Genomic DNA, 14,677 nt, shown 5'->3' with positions numbered 1-14,677 from the left:
CGCAACAAGCTTCCACAAGGAAAGCACAGGCAACTCGTTCGCACGCCAAAGCCAACCAAATGGCAATTTAACCGAGGGACATGCATTTCGCAAGGCAACTTGTACAATTACCCGAGGGACATGGCATGCTTGCCAAGGCCGTGGCTTGGCATGCTTGCCAAGGCCGTGGCTTGGCATGCTTGCCAAGGCCGTGGCATGACATGCTGCTGGCCAAGGCCGGGCATGCCATGCTGCTGGACAAGGCCGTGGCAAGGCATGCTGATGGCCGAGGCCGTGGCAAGGCATGCTGATGGCCGAGGCCGTGGCAAGGCATGCTGCTGGCCAAGGCGTTGGCATGGCATGCTGCTGCTGACCAAGGCTTGGGCTTGCCATGCTGCCGGCCAAGGCCGCGGCATGGCATGCTGCCGGCCAAGGCCGCGGCATGCCATGTTGCTGGCCAAGGCCGTGGCATGGCATGCTGCTGGCCAAGGCCGTGGCATGACATGCTGGCCAAGGCCGGGGCATGGCAAGCTGCTGGCCAAGGTCGTGGCATGGCACGCTGCTGGCCAAGGCCGGGGCATAGCACGCTGCTGGCCATGGCCGTGGCTTGGCAAGGTTGCCAAGGCCGGGGCATGGCGTGCTGCTGGCCAAGGCTTTGGCATGCCATGTTGCTGGCCAAGGCTGTGGCATGGCATGCTGCTGGCCAAGGCTGTGGCATGGCATGCTGCTGGCCAAGGCCGTGGCATGACATGCTGGCCAAGGCCGGGGCATGGCATGCTGCTGGCCAAGGTCGTGGCATGGCATGCTGCTGGCCAAGGCCGTGGCATGACATGCTTGCCAAGGCCAGGGCATGGCATGCTGCTGGCCAAGGCTTTGGCATGCCATGTTGCTGGCCAAGGCTGTGGCATGGCATGCTGCCCTAGGCCAACGTGCCACCGCCACCGCCGCGGGCCGCCACTCGACGCATCCCGTGCTTGGCTATGTAGTTTCGATGCCACAAGCCAATGCCACAAGCCAAGCGATGGCATGTGCCAAGCGCCCGCCTAGGCATAGGCGTGGCCTGTGGCCTGGCCATGCTGGCCAGCCTTAAGGGAGGTGCCCCCCCCTTATAATAGCCTGTTAAGCCCTTTTCAATCTGGCAGGAGGAAACATCAAGCATGTTCGAGGAGTCATAATGGGGTTTTTTTAAAAAGTAATGGTTTTTTGCCAAAACTTTCAACATGAAAGTTGTATGAAATAATTTAATACACCATAAAAAAAATTATAAAAAAATATTTGGCCACCGGAATATTTTATTTTAATTTATTTCAATTTTAATACTTAAAAAATAATAAAAATTACTAAAAATACTCAAAAAATTCTAGAAAAATTCCAACAATTATAAGATGAGGCACTAGTAATTATAGTAATTTTTTTAATTATTTTTTTATTTTTAATTTATTTTATTATAATTTTTATGAGTAAATAAATAATTAAAAAGCCCGACGAACGTGCAAAAACTCTTAGAGAAACCCAGCAAGCATCGGATAGCTCGAATGCAAATAACAAACGCAACAGGCAACTTCCGAGGGACATACTTTTCCCAACAAGCTTCCACTGGGGAAAGCACTAGCAACGTGTTCGCAAGTCAAAGGCAACCAAACCGGCTATTACCCGAGGGACAAGCATTTCGCAGGGCAACATATACGTAAGTCAAAGCCAAACCAAATGGCAATTACACGAGGGACAGGATTGCTTGCCAAGGGCGTGGCATGCGATGTTCTAGCCCAAGGCCAAGGCACGCCACGCTGCGGGACAAGGCCGTGGCAAGACATGCGGCTGGCCTTGGCCTTGGCATGGCATGCCGCCGGCTTTGGCTGGGCTGCGTTGGCCTTGCCATGGAATGTTGCTGGCTTCGGATGGGCTGCCTTGGCCTTGGCCTTGGCCGTGGCATGGCATGCTGCTGGCCTTGGCCTTGGCCTTGGCATGACATGCTGCTGGCTTTGGCTGGGCTGCCTTGGCCGTGGCATGGCATGCTGCTGGCTTTGGCTGGGCTGCCTTGGCCGTGGCATGGCATGCTGCTGGCCTAGGCCTTGGCATGGCATGCTGCTGGCTTTGGCTGGGCTGCCTTGGCCGTGGCATGGCATGCTGCTGGCCTAGGCCTTGGCATGGCATCCTGCTGGCTTTGGCTGGCAGCCTTGGCCGTGGCATGGCATGCTGCTGGCCTTGGCCTTGGCATGGCATGCTGCTGGCTTTGGCTGGCCTGCCTTGGCCGTGGCATGGCATGCTGCTGGCCTTGGCCTTGGCATGGCATGCTGCTGGCTTTGGCTGGCCTGCCTTGGCCGTGGCATGGCATGCTGCTGGCCTAGGCCTTGGCATGGCATGCTGCTGGCTTTGGCTGGCCTGCCTTGGCCGTGGCATGGCATGCTGCTGGCCTAGGCATGGCATGGCATGCTGCTGGCTTTGGCTGGGCTGCCTTGGCCGTGGCATGGCATGCTGCTGGCCTTGGCCTTGATATGGCATGCTGCTGGCTTTGGCTGGGCTGCCTTGGCCGTGGCATGGCATGCTGCTGGCCTAGGCCTTGGCATGGCATGCTGCTGGCTTTGGCTGGGCTGCCTTGGCCTTGGCATGGCATGCTGCTGGCTTTGGCTGGCCTGCCTTGGCCGTGGCATGGCATGCTGCTGGCCTAGGCCATGGCATGGCATGCTGCTGGCTTTGGCTGGGCTGCCTTGGCCGTGGCATGGCATGCTGCTGCCCTTGGCCTTGATATGGCATGCTGCTGGCTTTGGCTGGGCTGCCTTGGCCGTGGCATGGCATGCTGCTGGCCTAGGCCTTGGCATGGCATGCTGCTGGCTTTGGCTGGCCTGCGTTGGCCGTGGCATGGCATGCTGCTGGCCTAGGCCTTCGCATGGCATGCTGCTGGCTTTGGCTGGGCTGCCTTAGCCGTGGCATGGCATGCTGCTGGCCTTGGCCTTGGCATGGCATGCTGCTGGCTTTGGCTGGGCTGCCTTGGCCGTGGCATGGCATGCTGGTGGCCTAGGCCTTGGCATGGCATGCTGCTGGCTTTGGCTGGCCTGCCTTGGCCGTGGCATGGCATGCTGCTGGCCTAAGCCTTGGCATGGCATGCTGCTGGCTTTGGTTGGGCTGCCTTGGCCGTGGCATGGCATGCTGCTGGCCTTGGCCTTGGCATGGCATGCTGCTAGCTTTGGCTGGCCTGCCTTGGCCGTGGCATGGCATGCTGCTGGCCTAGGCCTTGGCATGCAATGCTGCTGGCTTTGGCTGGGCTGCCTTGGCCGTGGCATGGCATGCTGCTGGCCTTGGCCTTGGCATGCCATGTTGTTGGCTTTGGCTGGCCTGCCTTGGCCGTGGCATGGCATGCTGCTGGCCTAGGCCTTGGCATGGCATGCTGCTGGCTTTGGCTGGGCTGCCTTGGCCGTGGCATGGCATGCTGCTGGCCTTGGCCTTGGCATGGCATGCTGCTGGCTTTGGCTGGGCTGCCTTGGCCGTGGCATGGCATGCTGCTGGCCTTGGCCTTGGCATGGCATGCTGCTGGCTTTGGCTGGGCTGCCTTGGCCGTGGCATGGCATGCTGCTGGCCTAGGCCTTGGCATGGCATGCTGCTGGCTTTGGCTGGGCTGCCTTGGCCGTGGCATGGCATGCTGCTGGCCTAGGCCTTGGCATGGTATGCTGCTGGCCTAGGCCTTGGCATGGCATGCTGCTGGCTTTGGCTGGCAGCCTTGGCCGTGGCATGGCATGCTGCTGGCCTTGGCCTTGGCATGGCATGCTGCTGGCCTTGGCCTTGGCATGGCATGCTGCTGGCTTTGGCTGGCCTGCCTTGGCCGTGGCATGGCATGCTGCTGGCCTAGGCCTTGGCATGGCATGCTGCTGGCTTTGGCTGGCCTGCCTTGGCCGTGGCATGGCATGCTGCTGGCCTAGGCATGGCATGGCATGCTGCTGGCTTTGGCTGGGCTGCCTTGGCCGTGGCATGGCATGCTGCTGGCCTTGGCCTTGATATGGCATGCTGCTGGCTTTGGCTGGGCTGCCTTGGCCGTGGCATGGCATGCTGCTGGCCTTGGCCTTGGCATGGCATGCTGCTGGCTTTGGCTGGCCTGCCTTGGCCGTGGCATGGCATGCTGCTGGCCTAGGCCTTGGCATGGCATGCTGCTGGCTTTGGCTGGCCTGTTTTGGCCGTGGCATGGCATGCTGCTGGCCTAGGCCTTGGCATGGCATGCTGCTGGCTTTGGCTGGCCTGCCTTGGCCGTGGCATGGCATGCTGCTGGCCTAGGCCATGGCATGGCATGCTGCTGGCTTTGGCTGGGCTGCCTTGGCCGTGGCATGGCATGCTGCTGGCCTTGGCCTTGATATGGCATGCTGCTGGCTTTGGCTGGGCTGCCTTGGCCGTGGCATGGCATGCTGCTGGCCTAGGCCTTGGCATGGCATGCTGCTGGCTTTGGCTGGCCTGCCTTGGCCGTGGCATGGCATGCTGCTGGCCTTGGCCTTGGCATGGCATGCTGCTGGCTTTGGCTGGCCTGCCTTGGCCGTGGCATGGCATGCTGCTGGCCTAGGCCATGGCATGGCATGCTGCTGGCTTTGGCTGGGCTGCCTTGGCCGTGGCATGGCATGCTGCTGCCCTTGGCCGTGATATGGCATGCTGCTGGCTTTGGCTGGGCTGCCTTGGCCGTGGCATGGCATGCTGCTGGCCTAGGCCTTGGCATGGCATGCTGCTGGCTTTGGCTGGCCTGCCTTGGCCGTGGCATGGCATGCTGCTGGCCTAGGCCTTGGCATGGCATGCTGCTGGCTTTGGCTGGGCTGCCTTGGCCGTGGCATGGCATGCTGCTGGCCTTGGCCTTGGCATGGCATGCTGCTGGCTTTGGCTGGGCTGCCTTGGCCGTGGCATGGCATGCTGGTGGCCTAGGCCTTGGCATGGCATGCTGCTGGCTTTGGCTGGCCTGCCTTGGCCGTGGCATGGCATGCTGCTGGCCTAGGCCTTGGCATGGCATGCTGCTGGCTTTGGTTGGGCTGCCTTGGCCGTGGCATGGCATGCTGCTGGCCTTGGCCTTGGCATGGCATGCTGCTGGCTTTGGCTGGCCTGCCTTGGCCGTGGCATGGCATGCTGCTGGCCTAGGCCTTGGCATGGCATGCTGCTGGCTTTGGCTGGGCTGCCTTGGCCGTGGCATGGCATGCTGCTGGCCTTGGCCTTGGCATGGCATGCTGCTGGCTTTGGCTGGGCTGCCTTGGCCGTGGCATGGCATGCTGCTGGCCATGGCCTTGGCATGGCATGCTGCTGGCTTTGGCTTGCCTGCCTTGGCCGTGGCATGGCATGCTGCTGGCCTAGGCCTTGGCATGGCATGCTGCTGGCTTTGGCTGGGCTGCCTTGGCCGTGGCATGGCATGCTGCTGGCCTTGGCCTTGGCATGGCATGCTGCTGGCTTTGGCTGGGCTGCCTTGGCCGTGGCATGGCATGCTGGTGGCCTAGGCCTTGGCATGGCATGCTGCTGGCTTTGGCTGGCCTGCCTTGGCCGTGGCATGGCATGCTGCTGGCCTAGGCCTTGGCATGGCATGCTGCTGGCTTTGGTTGGGCTGCCTTGGCCGTGGCATGGCATGCTGCTGGCCTTGGCCTTGGCATGGCATGCTGCTGGCTTTGGCTGGCCTGCCTTGGCCTTGGCATGGCATGCTGCTGGCTTTGGCTGGCCTGCCTTGGCCGTGGCATGGCATGCTGCTGGCCTAGGCCTTGGCATGGCATGCTGCTGGCTTTGGCTGGGCTGCCTTGGCCGTGGCATGGCATGCTGTTGGCCTTGGCCTTGGCATGGCATGCTGCTGGCTTTGGCTGGGCTGCCTTGGCCGTGGCATGGCATGCTGCTGGCCATGGCCTTGGCATGGCATGCTGCTGGCTTTGGCTTGCCTGCCTTGGCCGTGGCATGGCATGCTGCTGGCCTAGGCCTTGGCATGGCATGCTGCTGGCTTTGGCTGGGCTGCCTTAGCCGTGGCATGGCATGCTGCTGGCCTTGGCCTTGGCATGGCATGCTGCTGGCTTTGGCTGGCCTGCCTTGGCCGTGGCATGGCATGCTGCTGGCCTAGGCCTTGGCATGGCATGCTGCTGGCTTTGGCTGGGCTGCCTTGGCCGTGGCATGGCATGCTGCTGGCCTTGGCCTTGGCATGGCATGCTGCTGGCTTTGGCTTGCCTGCCTTGGCCGTGGCATGGCATGCTGCTGGCCTAGGCCTTGGCATGGCATGCTGCTGGCTTTGGCTGGGCTGCCTTGGCCGTGGCATGGCATGCTGCTGGCCTTGGCCTTGGCTTGGCATGCTGCTGGCTTTGGCTGGGCTGCCTTGGCCGTGGCATGGCATGCTGCTGGCCTTGGCCTTGGCATGGCATGCTGCTGGCTTTGGCTGGGCTGCCTTGGCCGTGGCATGGCATGCTGCTGGCCATGGCCTTGGCATGGCATGCTGCTGGCTTTGGCTTGCCTGCCTTGGCCGTGGCATGGCATGCTGCTGGCCTAGGCCTTGGCATGGCATGCTGCTGGCTTTGGCTGGGCTGCCTTGGCCGTGGCATGGCATGCTGCTGGCCTTGGCCTTGGCATGGCATGCTGCTGGCTTTGGCTGGGCTGCCTTGGCCGTGGCATGGCATGCTGGTGGCCTAGGCCTTGGCATGGCATGCTGCTGGCTTTGGCTGGCCTGCCTTGGCCGTGGCATGGCATGCTGCTGGCCTAGGCCTTGGCATGGCATGCTGCTGGCTTTGGTTGGGCTGCCTTGGCCGTGGCATGGCATGCTGCTGGCCTTGGCCTTGGCATGGCATGCTGCTGGCTTTGGCTGGCCTGCCTTGGCCGTGGCATGGCATGCTGCTGGCCTAGGCCTTGGCATGGCATGCTGCTGGCTTTGGCTGGGCTGCCTTGGCCGTGGCATGGCATGCTGCTGGCCTTGGCCTTGGCATGGCATGCTGCTGGCTTTGGCTGGGCTGCCTTGGCCGTGGCATGGCATGCTGCTGGCCATGGCCTTGGCATGGCATGCTGCTGGCTTTGGCTTGCCTGCCTTGGCCGTGGCATGGCATGCTGCTGGCCTAGGCCTTGGCATGGCATGCTGCTGGCTTTGGCTGGGCTGCCTTGGCCGTGGCATGGCATGCTGCTGGCCTTGGCCTTGGCATGGCATGCTGCTGGCTTTGGCTGGGCTGCCTTGGCCGTGGCATGGCATGCTGGTGGCCTAGGCCTTGGCATGGCATGCTGCTGGCTTTGGCTGGCCTGCCTTGGCCGTGGCATGGCATGCTGCTGGCCTAGGCCTTGGCATGGCATGCTGCTGGCTTTGGTTGGGCTGCCTTGGCCGTGGCATGGCATGCTGCTGGCCTTGGCCTTGGCATGGCATGCTGCTGGCTTTGGCTGGCCTGCCTTGGCCTTGGCATGGCATGCTGCTGGCTTTGGCTGGCCTGCCTTGGCCGTGGCATGGCATGCTGCTGGCCTAGGCCTTGGCATGGCATGCTGCTGGCTTTGGCTGGGCTGCCTTGGCCGTGGCATGGCATGCTGCTGGCCTTGGCCTTGGCATGGCATGCTGCTGGCTTTGGCTGGGCTGCCTTGGCCGTGGCATGGCATGCTGCTGGCCATGGCCTTGGCATGGCATGCTGCTGGCTTTGGCTTGCCTGCCTTGGCCGTGGCATGGCATGCTGCTGGCCTAGGCCTTGGCATGGCATGCTGCTGGCTTTGGCTGGGCTGCCTTAGCCGTGGCATGGCATGCTGCTGGCCTTGGCCTTGGCATGGCATGCTGCTGGCTTTGGCTGGCCTGCCTTGGCCGTGGCATGGCATGCTGCTGGCCTAGGCCTTGGCATGGCATGCTGCTGGCTTTGGCTGGGCTGCCTTGGCCGTGGCATGGCATGCTGCTGGCCTTGGCCTTGGCATGGCATGCTGCTGGCTTTGGCTTGCCTGCCTTGGCCGTGGCATGGCATGCTGCTGGCCTAGGCCTTGGCATGGCATGCTGCTGGCTTTGGCTGGGCTGCCTTGGCCGTGGCATGGCATGCTGCTGGCCTTGGCCTTGGCTTGGCATGCTGCTGGCTTTGGCTGGGCTGCCTTGGCCGTGGCATGGCATGCTGCTGGCCTTGGCCTTGGCATGGCATGCTGCTGGCTTTGGCTGGGCTGCCTTGGCCGTGGCATGGCATGCTGCTGGCCATGGCCTTGGCATGGCATGCTGCTGGCTTTGGCTTGCCTGCCTTGGCCGTGGCATGGCATGCTGCTGGCCTAGGCCTTGGCATGGCATGCTGCTGGCTTTGGCTGGGCTGCCTTGGCCGTGGCATGGCATGCTGCTGGCCTTGGCCTTGGCATGGCATGCTGCTGGCTTTGGCTGGGCTGCCTTGGCCGTGGCATGGCATGCTGGTGGCCTAGGCCTTGGCATGGCATGCTGCTGGCTTTGGCTGGCCTGCCTTGGCCGTGGCATGGCATGCTGCTGGCCTAGGCCTTGGCATGGCATGCTGCTGGCTTTGGTTGGGCTGCCTTGGCCGTGGCATGGCATGCTGCTGGCCTTGGCCTTGGCATGGCATGCTGCTGGCTTTGGCTGGCCTGCCTTGGCCGTGGCATGGCATGCTGCTGGCCTAGGCCTTGGCATGGCATGCTGCTGGCTTTGGCTGGGCTGCCTTGGCCGTGGCATGGCATGCTGCTGGCCTTGGCCTTGGCATGGCATGCTGCTGGCTTTGGCTGGGCTGCCTTGGCCGTGGCATGGCATGCTGCTGGCCATGGCCTTGGCATGGCATGCTGCTGGCTTTGGCTTGCCTGCCTTGGCCGTGGCATGGCATGCTGCTGGCCTAGGCCTTGGCATGGCATGCTGCTGGCTTTGGCTGGGCTGCCTTGGCCGTGGCATGGCATGCTGCTGGCCTTGGCCTTGGCATGGCATGCTGCTGGCTTTGGCTGGCCTGCCTTGGCCGTGGCATGGCATGCTGCTGGCCTAGGCCTTGGCATGGCATGCTGCTGGCTTTGGCTGGGCTGCCTTGGCCGTGGCATGGCATGCTGCTGGCCTTGGCCTTGGCATGGCATGCTGCTGGCTTTGGCTTGCCTGCCTTGGCCGTGGCATGGCATGCTGCTGGCCTAGGCCTTGGCATGGCATGCTGCTGGCTTTGGCTGGGCTGCCTTGGCCGTGGCATGGCATGCTGCTGGCCTTGGCCTTGGCTTGGCATGCTGCTGGCTTTGGCTGGGCTGCCTTGGCCGTGGCATGGCATGCTGCTGGCCTTGGCCTTGGCATGGCATGCTGCTGGCTTTGGCTGGGCTGCCTTGGCCGTGGCATGGCATGCTGCTGGCCATGGCCTTGGCATGGCATGCTGCTGGCTTTGGCTTGCCTGCCTTGGCCGTGGCATGGCATGCTGCTGGCCTAGGCCTTGGCATGGCATGCTGCTGGCTTTGGCTGGGCTGCCTTGGCCGTGGCATGGCATGCTGCTGGCCTTGGCCTTGGCATGGCATGCTGCTGGCTTTGGCTGGGCTGCCTTGGCCGTGGCATGGCATGCTGGTGGCCTAGGCCTTGGCATGGCATGCTGCTGGCTTTGGCTGGCCTGCCTTGGCCGTGGCATGGCATGCTGCTGGCCTAGGCCTTGGCATGGCATGCTGCTGGCTTTGGTTGGGCTGCCTTGGCCGTGGCATGGCATGCTGCTGGCCTTGGCCTTGGCATGGCATGCTGCTGGCTTTGGCTGGCCTGCCTTGGCCGTGGCATGGCATGCTGCTGGCCTAGGCCTTGGCATGGCATGCTGCTGGCTTTGGCTGGGCTGCCTTGGCCGTGGCATGGCATGCTGCTGGCCTTGGCCTTGGCATGGCATGCTGCTGGCTTTGGCTGGGCTGCCTTGGCCGTGGCATGGCATGCTGCTGGCCATGGCCTTGGCATGGCATGCTGCTGGCTTTGGCTTGCCTGCCTTGGCCGTGGCATGGCATGCTGCTGGCCTAGGCCTTGGCATGGCATGCTGCTGGCTTTGGCTGGGCTGCCTTGGCCGTGGCATGGCATGCTGCTGGCCTTGGCCTTGGCATGGCATGCTGCTGGCTTTGGCTGGCCTGCCTTGGCCGTGGCATGGCATGCTGCTGGCCTAGGCCTTGGCATGGCATGCTGCTGGCTTTGGCTGGGCTGCCTTGGCCGTGGCATGGCATGCTGCTGGCCTTGGCCTTGGCATGGCATGCTGCTGGCTTTGGCTTGCCTGCCTTGGCCGTGGCATGGCATGCTGCTGGCCTAGGCCTTGGCATGGCATGCTGCTGGCTTTGGCTGGGCTGCCTTGGCCGTGGCATGGCATGCTGCTGGCCTTGGCCTTGGCATGGCATGCTGCTGGCTTTGGCTGGGCTGCCTTGGCCGTGGCATGGCATGCTGGTGGCCTAGGCCTTGGCATGGCATGCTGCTGGCTTTGGCTGGCCTGCCTTGGCCGTGGCATGGCATGCTGCTGGCCTAGGCCTTGGCATGGCATGCTGCTGGGTTTGGTTGGGCTGCCTTGGCCGTGGCATGGCATGCTGCTGGCCTTGGCCTTGGCATGGCATGCTGCTGGCTTTGGCTGGCCTGCCTTGGCCGTGGCATGGCATGCTGCTGGCCTAGGCCTTGGCATGGCATGCTGCTGGCTTTGGCTGGGCTGCCTTGGCCGTGGCATGGCATGCTGCTGGCCTTGGCCTTGGCATGGCATGCTGCTGGCTTTGGCTGGGCTGCCTTGGCCGTGGCATGGCATGCTGCTGGCCATGGCCTTGGCATGGCATGCTGCTGGCTTTGGCTTGCCTGCCTTGGCCGTGGCATGGCATGCTGCTGGCCTAGGCCTTGGCATGGCATGCTGCTGGCTTTGGCTGGGCTGCCTTGGCCGTGGCATGGCATGCTGCTGGCCTTGGCCTTGGCATGGCATGCTGCTGGCTTTGGCTGGGCTGCCTTGGCCGTGGCATGGCATGCTGGTGGCCTAGGCCTTGGCATGGCATGCTGCTGGCTTTGGCTGGCCTGCCTTGGCCGTGGCATGGCATGCTGCTGGCCTAGGCCTTGGCATGGCATGCTGCTGGCTTTGGTTGGGCTGCCTTGGCCGTGGCATGGCATGCTGCTGGCCTTGGCCTTGGCATGGCATGCTGCTGGCTTTGGCTGGCCTGCCTTGGCCGTGGCATGGCATGCTGCTGGCCTAGGCCTTGGCATGGCATGCTGCTGGCTTTGGCTGGGCTGCCTTGGCCGTGGCATGGCATGCTGCTGGCCTTGGCCTTGGCATGGCATGCTGCTGGCTTTGGCTGGGCTGCCTTGGCCGTGGCATGGCATGCTGCTGGCCATGGCCTTGGCATGGCATGCTGCTGGCTTTGGCTTGCCTGCCTTGGCCGTGGCATGGCATGCTGCTGGCCTAGGCCTTGGCATGGCATGCTGCTGGCTTTGGCTGGGCTGCCTTGGCCGTGGCATGGCATGCTGCTGGCCTTGGCCTTGGCATGGCATGCTGCTGGCTTTGGCTGGCCTGCCTTGGCCGTGGCATGGCATGCTGCTGGCCTAGGCCTTGGCATGGCATGCTGCTGGCTTTGGCTGGGCTGCCTTGGCCGTGGCATGGCATGCTGCTGGCCTTGGCCTTGGCATGGCATGCTGCTGGCTTTGGCTTGCCTGCCTTGGCCGTGGCATGGCATGCTGCTGGCCTAGGCCTTGGCATGGCATGCTGCTGGCTTTGGCTGGGCTGCCTTGGCCGTGGCATGGCATGCTGCTGGCCTTGGCCTTGGCATGGCATGCTGCTGGCTTTGGCTGGGCTGCCTTGGCCGTGGCATGGCATGCTGGTGGCCTAGGCCTTGGCATGGCATGCTGCTGGCTTTGGCTGGCCTGCCTTGGCCGTGGCATGGCATGCTGCTGGCCTAGGCCTTGGCATGGCATGCTGCTGGGTTTGGTTGGGCTGCCTTGGCCGTGGCATGGCATGCTGCTGGCCTTGGCCTTGGCATGGCATGCTGCTGGCTTTGGCTGGCCTGCCTTGGCCGTGGCATGGCATGCTGCTGGCCTAGGCCTTGGCATGGCATGCTGCTGGCTTTGGCTGGGCTGCCTTGGCCGTGGCATGGCATGCTGCTGGCCTTGGCCTTGGCATGGCATGCTGCTGGCTTTGGCTGGGCTGCCTTGGCCGTGGCATGGCATGCTGCTGGCCATGGCCTTGGCATGGCATGCTGCTGGCTTTGGCTTGCCTGCCTTGGCCGTGGCATGGCATGCTGCTGGCCTAGGCCTTGGCATGGCATGCTGCTGGCTTTGGCTGGGCTGCCTTGGCCGTGGCATGGCATGCTGCTGGCCTTGGCCTTGGCATGGCATGCTGCTGGCTTTGGCTGGCCTGCCTTGGCCGTGGCATGGCATGCTGCTGGCCTAGGCCTTGGCATGGCATGCTGCTGGCTTTGGCTGGGCTGCCTTGGCCGTGGCATGGCATGCTGCTGGCCTTGGCCTTGGCATGGCATGCTGCTGGCTTTGGCTTGCCTGCCTTGGCCGTGGCATGGCATGCTGCTGGCCTAGGCCTTGGCATGGCATGCTGCTGGCTTTGGCTGGGCTGCCTTGGCCGTGGCATGGCATGCTGCTGGCCTTGGCCTTGGCTTGGCATGCTGCTGGCTTTGGCTGGGCTGCCTTGGCCGTGGCATGGCATGCTGCTGGCCTTGGCCTTGGCATGGCATGCTGCTGGCTTTGGCTGGCCTGCCTTGGCCGTGGCATGGCATGCTGCTGGCCTTGGCATGGCATGCTGCTGGCTTTGGCTGGGCTGCCTTCGCCGTGGCATGCCATGCTGGTGGCCTTGGCCTTGGGGCTGGGCTGCCTTGGCTGCGGTTCTTATCACTAGACGTGCGTTGCGTGCGAAGGCGTGCAAAGGCGTGCGCGACCATGCGCGCAACACGCGCACCGTGGTCAAAAGACCACGCGCGCGGTATTCGCACAGGCCACGCTGCCCACGCCGCGGGCATGCCAGGCCGCCCAGGCCGTGCGCATGCCATGCCGTGCTGCCCAGGCCGGCTGCATGCCAGGCCGCCCAGGCCGTGCGCATGCCATGCCGTGCTGCCCACGCCGCGGGCATGCCAGGCCGGCTGCATGCCAGGCCGCCCAGGCCGTGCGCATGCCATGCCGTGCTGCCCACGCCGCGGGCATGCCAGGCCGGCTGCATGCCAGGCCGCCCAGGCCGTGCGCATGCCATGCCGTGCTGCCCACGCCGCGGGCATGCCAGGCCGGCTGCATGCCAGGCCGCCCAGGCCGTGCGCATGCCATGCCGTGCTGCCCATGCCGCGCGCATGCCAGGCCGCCCACGCCCGCGCGCATGCCACGCCATGCTGCCCAAGGCCGCGCCCAGGCCGCGCAAGGACGCGCCCAGGCCGCCCAAGGCCGCGCCCAGGCCGCGCAAGGCCGCCCAAGGCCGCGGTCCAGGCCGCCCAAGGCCGCGGCCGAGCCGCCCCAGGCCGCAGCCCAGGCCGCGGTCGAGCCGCAGTGCATGTAACCCAAGGCCGCAGCCCAGGCCGCGCCCAACATGGGGCGTACCTGCCACTGCCTTGCCCTGGGCAAGGGAGGTGCCCCCCCCTTATAATAGCCTGTTAAGCCCTTTTCAATCTGGCAGGAGGAAACATGAAGCATGTTCGAGGAGTCATAATGGAGTTTTTTTAAAAAGTAATGGTTTTTTGCCAAAACTTTCAACATGAAAGTTGTAGGAAATAATTTAATACACCATAAAAAAAATTAAAAAAAATATTTTTTTACAGAAAATATTTTATTTTAATTTATTTCGATATTAATACTTAAAAAATAATAAAAATTAATAAAAATAGTCAAAAAATTATGGAAAAATTCCCATAATTAAAGGATGATTCACTAGTAATTATAGAAATTATTAAATTATTTTTTTCATTTTTTTTATTTTATTTTGATTTTTTTATGCCAAATAAGGGCTTTAAAAATTCGAAAAGCTCCAGAAAAATTGCAAAAAAATAGGGAATGACATTTAAAATTGATTGTAGTGCATTTTTAATTGTGTTGCACGGTTTGGGTAAGATTATAAAAGAATCATGTTCAAAAAGATCGATCGAGGCGGTGGCACGCCATGGCCTTGGCCTTGGCCTTGGCCTTTGCCCGCGGCCTTGGCCTTTGCCTTGGCCTTGGCCATGCCTTGCACAGGGACTTGGCCTTGCCCACTGCCTTGGCCTTGGCTTTGGCCTTGGCCTTGGCATGGCATGGCATGCTCGCCGAGGCCGTGGCATGCCTTGCTGCTAGCCAAGGCCGTGGCGTGGCATGCTCGCCCAGCCCGTGGCATGCCGTGCTCGCCCAGCCCGTGGCACGCCATGTTGGCCCAAGGCATTGGCATGGCATGCCGGCCAAGGCATGCTGGCCAACGCTGCACAAGGCGGTGCCATGGCATGGCATGCTGACCAAGACCGTGCCATGGCATGCTGGGCGAGGCCGGGGCATGGCATGCTGGCCGAGGCCGTGGCTTGCCATGCCGCCACGGCCGTGGCATGCCGGGCAACGGACCGGCATGGCCCAGCCCGTGGCACGCCATGTTGGCCCAAGGCATTGGCATGGCATGCCGGCCAAGGCATGCTGGCCAACGCTGCGGCACGGCGTGCTGGACAAGGCGGTGCCATGGCATGGCATGCTGACCAAGACAGTGCCATGGCATGCTGGCCGAGGCCGTGGCATGGCATGCTGGCCGAGGCCGTGGCTTGCCATGCCGCCACGGCCGTGGCATGCTGGGCAACGGACCGGCATGGCATGCTGGCCGTGGCGGTGGCACGACATGCTGGCCAAGGCAGTGGCATGGCATGTAGGCCAAGGCTAAGGCATGGC

This window comes from Camellia sinensis, unplaced genomic scaffold (genome assembly GCF_055761805.1).
Source record: "Camellia sinensis isolate YWXY unplaced genomic scaffold, ASM5576180v1 Unanchor6, whole genome shotgun sequence".
NCBI lineage: Eukaryota > Viridiplantae > Streptophyta > Magnoliopsida > Ericales > Theaceae > Camellia > Camellia sinensis.
This window is presented reverse-complemented; position numbering follows the sequence as displayed.